Below are 9,066 nucleotides of genomic sequence, written 5' to 3'. Positions count from 1 at the left end.
GCGTTGGCCTCGGGCGGGGCGGGGCGGGGCGGGGCGGGGCGGGGCGGGGCGCGGGCTCCGCCGACGCCGACCCGGCCTCCTTGGCGCGGTCAGCCGCGGGCCGGCCTTCCGGAGGAGACGGTCTCCAGGGACGGCGGGGCCGCCTCCCCGGCCTCAGGTGCTCCGTGCCCGGAGAAGCGGCGCTGCTTCCTTGCCGCCCGCCTCACCTGGCTTCAGGTTAAACAGAACGTTCTCTGGGCAACCCGGACAGGTGGGTTCCTCCAGGGATTTAGAAACAGTATTTCCTACTGGAATCAGAAGGAAGTAGTGGCGACTGCTTGACGTACCTACCAGCCGGCTGCGGTGGGGAGCAGCCAGCCTGGACTGGGGCCCCAGTGAGGAAGGAGTAATTAGGGGAGAAACCTTGACAGATGCGTGAAACTAGTCTGAAGAGGAGGAGAAAGCTATTCTGAGCTAAGAAACAGCGAATGCAACGAGCAACCCCAAAAGAAACACCATTTGAGGAAGACCAACAAGAAGAGAAGGAACAGTGAGAGCGGAAAGGGACAAAGATTGTCCTCGCGTTGGAACGGATCTAGGTTTTTGCTGATGATTAATGGAACGTGTATGGTATTTACTAATTCATTCTTTGTGTTATAATTATGTGCATTTCTGATTCCCTACCGGAAACCGTTATCACTCAATGTGTGTTACACAGACCAGCAGCTTTGCCATCACCTGGGAGCTGGCTAGAAGTGTAGAGTCTGAGGCTCTATCCTACAGGATCAGAATCTGCATTTTAACAAGATCCTCAGGGGAATGTGTATACATATTAAAGTGTCAGAAGCACTGCTTTGAAGGCTGGCAGAGAGCAAGTCTAGTTTTGATTCCTCTTCCTGTTCTGCATGCATCTTGTCCGGAGTAAGCTTTTCATAAATATTTGCACAATGAAGGGTATAATACCATTTACTACATTTCTAACAAGATAATACCACTTAAACAAACAGCGATGGGGGAATGCCAAGTCGTACAAGGCCACCCTTTTTGAGTGAACAGCTTTATTTTGTTGAAAAGTTTATTTTTCATTAAAAAAAAAAAACGTACACTTAGGTTTGACAAATTCGCTTCTCTGCCTTTTGTCTTTCCTCTGCCCTAGTAAACTCAGAGATTCTCTGGTTCTTTTTTTTTTTTTTTTAATTTTTATTTATTTATGATAGTCACACACAGAGAGAGAGAGAGACAGAGACAGAGACACAGGCAGAGGGAGAAGCAGGCTCCATGCACCATGCACCGGGAGCCCGACGTAGGATTCGATCCTGGGTCTCCAGGATCGCGCCCTGGGCCAAAGGCAGGCGCCAAACCGCTGCGCCACCCACGGATCCCCCTATTCAGGTTTCTAACCACAGGGCAGTTTCTCTATGCCAAATAATAGGTCCTTACAGTAGTCAAATCAGCATAGCAGAAGCAAACCAGATATTATATTGGGAAACTTATTAAGAAAAGAAACTTCTTGTCTAATAGAAATGACTTTTGGGTCATCTCCTTTGGGGGATTACCCATGACATCGTTTTGCTCTAGTAGCATTTATGAGTCAGTCCATAGTTAATATTATATTGCATATATGGATATACATTATGCAACTATGCATAATATGCATAATTATATGCATATTGCACATTCAGACAGTAATTAACACTGTTATCCTACAGTAATTAACATCCTACAGTAATTAACACTGTAGGATGGATTAATTGCTTCTCCCCAGTCCCAAGTTTGTTTGTTTGCTGTCACTCCAGTATTTTCTCTTTCCTTTAAGAGGGAAGGAAAAGGAGGTAACAAAGTAACCTGTGGGGGTTCTCTTGATGTTACTGTGTCTCATGCCATTGCCACTCATTCTCCTCAGATCAGCCTTTCTGCCTGATAAACAGAGGAATAACAGAGAGCATGGAAAGCATCATAGCACAGTAAGCTTTTATGTACACTGCTGAAGGTGTCCTTCTGAGAGTTAAAGATGTGGGAATGGGAGAAGAGTATACTGATTTTACAGAACTTGATGACAGGTTAGATTAGGCATCTGGAGGTTTACATTCCCATTTCCCCTCCCATTTGTGGTCAGGGATGAGTAGGATATCTCATCTTGGTGATTTACATTTCAAAAGGCAACCTGATATTTTTTTTATAAAGTCAAACGTTCACTTAACATGTAGTTTAGTAATCCCACTCTAAGGTACTTATCCAGGGGCAGCCTGGGTGGCTCAGCGCTTTAGTGCCGCCTTTAGCCCAGGGTGTGATGGAGTCCCACATTGGGCTCCCTGCATGGAGCCTGCTTCTCCCTCCACCTGTGTCTCTCATGGATAAATAAATAAAATCTTAAAAAAAAAAAAAAGGTATTTATCCAGGTGAAATAAAGAGCTCACACAAAAACCTGCACACAAAACTTAATTTGTACAAAACATGTGTGGCTTTATTCATATTTATTCCCAAATGGAAACAACACAAATGTGCTTCACCTGGTGAATCGATGAACAAAATGTGGCATAGTTGTAAATGGAAACTACTCAGTAATAAAAAGGATTAAACTCTCCATACACACATGGATGAATTACAGATGCATTATGGGGAGTGAAAGAAGCCAGATTCTATTTACATGACTTTCTGTAGAAAGCAGAGGATCAGAAACAGAACCATGCCTTTCAGAAGTTGAGGATGGGAACGCAGGGGTTGACTACAAAGGGCAGGAGGGAATTTGGGGGGGGACGATGACAGAACTGTGTCTGCCAAAATGTACAGAACTGTACAATTAAAAGGGTGAGTTTTATTGTAAAAAAAATTATACCACAGGGGTGCCTGGGGGGCTCAGTCGGTTAAGCATTTGCCTTCAGCTCAGATCATAATCCCAGGACCTCTAGTTGGGCTTCCTGCCCGGTGGGGAACCTGTTTCTCCCTCTCCTGATCCCCCTCCCTGCTTGTGCTTTCTTTGTCAAGTAAATAAAATCTTTAAAAAAATTATACCTCAATAAGAAATGAAAACAATTTAATACTATTTTTCTTCTTTTTTTAACATTCAGCACTTTATTAGTTGTGTTTAACACCCAGTGCTCATCACATCACATGCCTTCCTTAATTCCCATCACCCAGTTACCCCATGCCCTGCCCCCCACTGCCCCTTCAGCAACTGTCAGTTTGTTTCCTATAGTTAAGAGTCTCTCATGGTGTTTCTCCCTCTCTAATTTCTTCCCATTCAGTTTTCCTTCCCTATGATACTCTGTGCTGTTTCCTATATTCTACATATGAGTGAAGCCATATGATAATTGTCTTTCTCTGACTGACTTATTTCGCTCAGCATGATACCCTCCAGTTACATTGATAATGGTAATTGGTGCAAATGATAAGTATTCATCCCTTCTGATGACTGAGTAATATTCCATTACATATATATATATATATATATATATATATATATATGTCAATGGGACACCTGGGCTCTTTCCATTGTTTGGCTATTGTGGACATTGCTGTTATAAACATTGGGGTGCAAATACCCCTTCAGATCACTATGCTTAGGGATCCCTGGGTGGCGCAGTGGTTTAGCGCCTGCCTTTGGCCCAGGGCGCGATCCTGGAGACCGGGGATCGAATCCCACGTCGGGCTCCCGGTGCATGGAGCCTGCTTCTCCCTCTGCCTGTGTCTCTGTCTCTCTCTCTCTCTCACTGTGTGCCTATCATAAGTAAATAAAAATTAAAAAAAATTATTTGAAAAAAAAAAAAAGATCACTATGCTTGTATCTTTGGAGTAAATACCTAGTAGTGAAATTGCTGGGTCATAGCATAGCTCTTTTTTTAACTACTTTTGGAACCTCCATACTATTTTCCAGAGTGGCTGCATCAGCTTGCTTTCCCTCCAACAGTATGAGAGGGTTCCCCTTTCTCCACATCCTCCCCAACATTTGTTGTTTCCTGAGTTGTTACTTTTAGCCATTCTGACTTGTGTGAAGTGGTATCTCACTGTGGTTTTGATTTGTATTTCCCTAATGCCAAGTGATGTGAAGTATTTTTTTCATGTGTCTGTTGGCCATTTGTATATCTTCTTTGGAGAAATATTTATTCAGATCTGTGTTATTGTCATTTCTAACCAGAAATATTTATTTGGCATTTATCCCACTTCTGGCACAGAGCTCCTGAAACCCTTGGAATTTCCTAAGTGCCTACTACAGTTGTCTCTTGTTATGTTAACGAAGTGACTATTATTATTATTATTTTTTATAAATTTATTTTTTATTAGTGTTCAATTTGCCAACATATAGAATAACACCCAGTGCTCATCCCGTCAAGTGCCCCCCTCAGTGCCCGTCACCCATTCACCCCCACCCCCCCGCCCTCCTCCCCTTCCACCACCCCTAGTTCGTTTCCCAGAGTTAGGAGTCTTTCATGTTCTGTCTCCCTCTCTGATATTTCCCACTCATTTTCTCTCCTTTCCCCTTTATTCCCTTTCACTATTTTTTATATTCCCCAAATGAATGAGACCATATAATGTTTGTCCTTCTCCGATTGACTTATTTCACTCAGCATAATACCCTCCAGAACATCCACGTCGAAGCAAATGGTGGGTATTTGTCGTTTCTAATGGCTGAGTAATATTCCATTGTATACATAGACCACATCTTCTTTATCCATTCATCTTTCGATGGACACCGAGGATCCTTCCACAGTTTGGCTATTGTGGGCATTGCTGCTATAAACGTTGGGGTGCAGGTGTCCCGGCGTTTCATTGCATCTATATCTTTGGGGTAAATCCCCAGCAGTGCAATTGCTGGGTCGTAGGGCAGATCTATTTCAAAGTGACTTTTAGAAGGAGGGACCAACTTGGGTAGTTTAGAGGGCTGGAAATTTCAGTCCCACCCCACTGACCTTCAGGAGTAGAGAGGGTCTGGGGGTTGAATCAATTGCCAATGGCCAATGATTTAATCAATCATGCCTATGTAATAAAGCCTTCATAAAAACTGAAAAGGACAGGATTTGAAGAGCTTCCAGGTTGGTGAACATGTGGAGATTCAAGGGAGAGTGGTGAGCTAGGAAAGAGCATGGAAGCTTCACGCCATTTCCCCATACCTGCCCTGTGCATCTCTTTATTGTTCCTGAGTTATATCTTTTTATAGTAAATCAGGAATCTAGTGAATAAGTGGGTTTCCTGAATTCTGTGAACCACTCTAGCAAATTAATGGAACCTAAAGAGGAGGTCTAGGAACTTCCAATCTATAACCTGTTGGTCAGAAACCCAGGTGACAACTTGAACTTGTGATTGGTGTCTGGAATGTGTGCGTAAGGAGGTTGGGGGCACTTCTGTAGGAAAGAGCCCTTAAGCTGTGGGATCAGACACCATGTCCAGATACATAATGTCAGAATTGAGTTGAATTGTGAGACACACAACTAGCGTCCTAAAAATTGCTTGTTGGTACGGGGAATTATTCCAACTCTGACGTTGGAATTCATGACCAGAACGCTTAAGGACCTTTGCATATTTTCTATTTGAATTATTTGTTTTCTTGCTATTGAATTGTTTGATTCCTTATTTTGAATATTAGTCCCTAGTGAGATATATCAGATATATGGTTATATATCAGATAAATGTTTTCTCCCATTCAATAGGTCACTTTTTCATATTGTTGATTGCTGTGCAGAAGCTTTTTAGTTTGATGTAGTTCCACTTGCTCATTTTTGCTCATTGCCTTTGCTTTTGGTGTCTAATCCAAATCATAACCAACACCAATGCCAAGGAGTCTGCCCTTTATTTATTTATTTTTTTTGAGAAGTTTTATAGTTTCAGGTGTTAAATCTTTAATCTATTTTGAGTTAGTTTTTGTGAGTGATAAGGTAAGGGTTTAGTTTCATTTTTGTATGTGGATAGTCAGTTTTCCCAGCACTACTTATTAAAGAGATTTTCCCAGAATTTTGTGGTTTTGGTGCCCTTGTCAAAGATTAGGTGACTATATATAGATGGGTTTATTTCTGAGCTCTCTACTCTCTTCCTTTGGTCTGTGTCTACGTTTTTATGTAGGTACCTTACTGTTTTGATTACAGTAGTTTGAAATCAAGAAATGTAATACCTCCAGTTCTGTTCATCTCTCTCAAGATTCCTTTGGCTTTATGGAGTCTTTTGTGTTTTTTTTTATTTTATATTAAAATAATCTTATTCTGGCCTAGAAGCAGTAGTAAGTTCTGATATTCTCTCTACCCAAAGGAAGAGGAACCAAATTAAAGGGTCCAGAATTTTCCTCACATATTATCATAATTAGGATTTGCATGTGAATTTTATCTTGTAATCTCAAAATTGCCCTGTGAGAGTAGACAAGACAGAGAATTATATCTCATTTTATAAATAAGGCTCTGGTTAAATATATAGCCAGCATTTCCTTAAATGATATTTATACTTCATTCATTTCTCGAAAACTTGATGAGGGTCTAGTACCTGCTGGGCTATGCTAGGCAGCCCCTGCTCTGGAATTGCTCACAATCTTGAAATCTCCAAGTGAAGAATGACTATGACTCCAAGTAGGTATGACTCTAAACCTGATATTTATGGACACATAAATGTTTATAGTGACACTTATGGCTAAACATTCACTGAAAATTTCCTTTTCTTAAAGTATAAACTTAAATTATTTGAAGAATTAGTATCTCAGTTAGCATCATAGTTAGCAGGCATTGATTGAGCACTTAATATATATATCACCACATGGGTATTGATTTGGTACAAAGAGACTGTTAACTATAAATTGTTTGACTTAGGGCAAGTACCCTTATCTTTCTAATTGTAAATTTTGTCATATGTAAAATAGAGGATTATGGCAAAACTAAATCCTGAGTTATAGTTGATGACATCATTCCAAGCTCTGTCCTCTGAAGGGCCTAGAGAAAAAAATGACACCCAGTAGCTACGAGCACACCTAGCACCTAGTTTTTGGCTTCTCATACCATTCTTTAATAAGAGGAACCAGGACTCTTGGAAGAAGTGGCTGCTTTTAGGACTGGGACACTGAATGTACAAGATAAGTCTGGGGCATCTGGTAGTGCCAGAAAGTGAAGAAGTGCTTAAACCAAACAAACAAATGCCACACAAAAAAAAAACAGTTGGGGATATGTCACAGGGACAGAGGAGCCAATGCAATAGCTCCTAATGGCTAAAGATGGAATAATATGAGCAATGAAATAAATATTACAGTATTGGATTATAACCCAAATTATAATATAAATATCTGTGAGTCTATGCTGATATAAAGAAATAATTAAATAAGCAAGTAGAAGGGGAAGAATTCTTCCCATACAGAAGAATTCTAAGACATTTATATAGATACCCTTCCCTCAAAGAGATGAAACATAATTGTCAACTGTTTAAGTGTAGGCTGAGTATAGTAATTCCTTCTAAGGGGTACAGTATATTGGGAGGGGGGAGAATAACTTAACATTAGAGAAACGTGACAAACACAACTTCAGCCAGTTGATCAAGATTAACATCATCAGTGACAAGTCAGTAGCATGTACCCTTGATATAATGTAATGAGAATAACACTTTACTTCTGTGATCTTTTTCCTGAAAAACTGTACAGCCTCATCATGAGAAAAAGTATCAGATACTCACCAGTAAAGGATATTCTACAAAATGCTTAACCAGTAGTATTCTTCAAAACTGTAAATCATCAAAAACAAGGAAAGTCTGAGAAACTATCAAACATTATATGGTCTCATTCATTTGGGGAATATAAAAATTAGTGAAAGGGAAAAAGGGGAAAGGAGAGAAAATGAGTGAAAATATCAGTGAGGATGACAAAACATGAGAGACATCTAACTCTGAGAAATGAACAAGGGGTAGTGGAAGGGGAGGTGGGTGGGGGGTTGGGGTGACTGGGTGATGGGCACTGAGGGGGGGCACTTGGCGGGATGAGCACTGGGTGTTATGCTATATGTTGGCAAATTGAACTCCAATAAAATTTTTTTAATTAAAAATAAATAAAATTAATAAAAAAGTTTAAAGGAGCCTAATGATGAGGGGTAATGTATTTTGAGTGGGATACTGTGACAGAAGAAAAATCATTATTAAATAAATTTTAAAATTATGGAACTTAGTTCTTTTTAAAGTGTCAAGATCAGTAGACTTAATGATGTACTATAAGCTGGCTAATTGAATTTATTTTTTATTTTTTGGCTAATTGAATTTAAATTTTAAAAAAAGAAGAAGAAAGTGTCAAGATCGGGGATCCCTGGGTGGCGCAGCGGTTTGGCGCCTGCCTTTGGCCCAGGGCGCGATCCTGGAGACTCGGGATCGAATCCCACGTCGGGCTCCCGGTGCATGGAGCCTGCTTCTCCCTCTGCCTGTGTCTCTCCCTCTTTCTCTCTCTCTCACTGTGTGCCTATCATAAGTAAATAAAAATTAAAAAAAATTATTTGAAAAAAAAAAAAAGATCACTATGCTTGTATCTTTGGAGTAAATACCTAGTAGTGAAATTGCTGGGTCATAGCATAGCTCTTTTTTTAACTACTTTTGGAACCTCCATACTATTTTCCAGAGTGGCTGCATCAGCTTGCTTTCCCTCCAACAGTATGAGAGGGTTCCCCTTTCTCCACATCCTCCCCAACATTTGTTGTTTCCTGAGTTGTTACTTTTAGCCATTCTGACTTGTGTGAAGTGGTATCTCACTGTGGTTTTGATTTGTATTTCCCTAATGCCAAGTGATGTGAAGTATTTTTTTCATGTGTCTGTTGGCCATTTGTATATCTTCTTTGGAGAAATATTTATTCAGATCTGTGTTATTGTCATTTCTAACCAGAAATATTTATTTGGCATTTATCCCACTTCTGGCACAGAGCTCCTGAAACCCTTGGAATTTCCTAAGTGCCTACTACAGTTGTCTCTTGTTATGTTAACGAAGTGACTATTATTATTATTATTTTTTATAAATTTATTTTTTATTAGTGTTCAATTTGCCAACATATAGAATAACACCCAGTGCTCATCCCGTCAAGTGCCCCCCTCAGTGCCCGTCACCCATTCACCCCCACCCCCCCCGCCCTCCTCCCCTTCCACCACCCCTAG

General features: G+C 40.6%; 1 pseudogene; it reads right to left on the bottom strand.

Moving 5' to 3' along the window:
- Positions 1 to 89: 89 nt before the first annotated feature.
- The window catches only part of LOC121491827, a 33,996-nt pseudogene continuing 25,019 nt past the window's right edge, over positions 90 to 9,066 (bottom strand).

This window comes from Vulpes lagopus, chromosome 5 (assembly GCF_018345385.1).
Source record: "Vulpes lagopus strain Blue_001 chromosome 5, ASM1834538v1, whole genome shotgun sequence".
In the NCBI taxonomy this organism is placed as follows: Eukaryota; Metazoa; Chordata; class Mammalia; order Carnivora; family Canidae; genus Vulpes; species Vulpes lagopus.
This window is presented reverse-complemented; position numbering and strand designations above follow the sequence as displayed.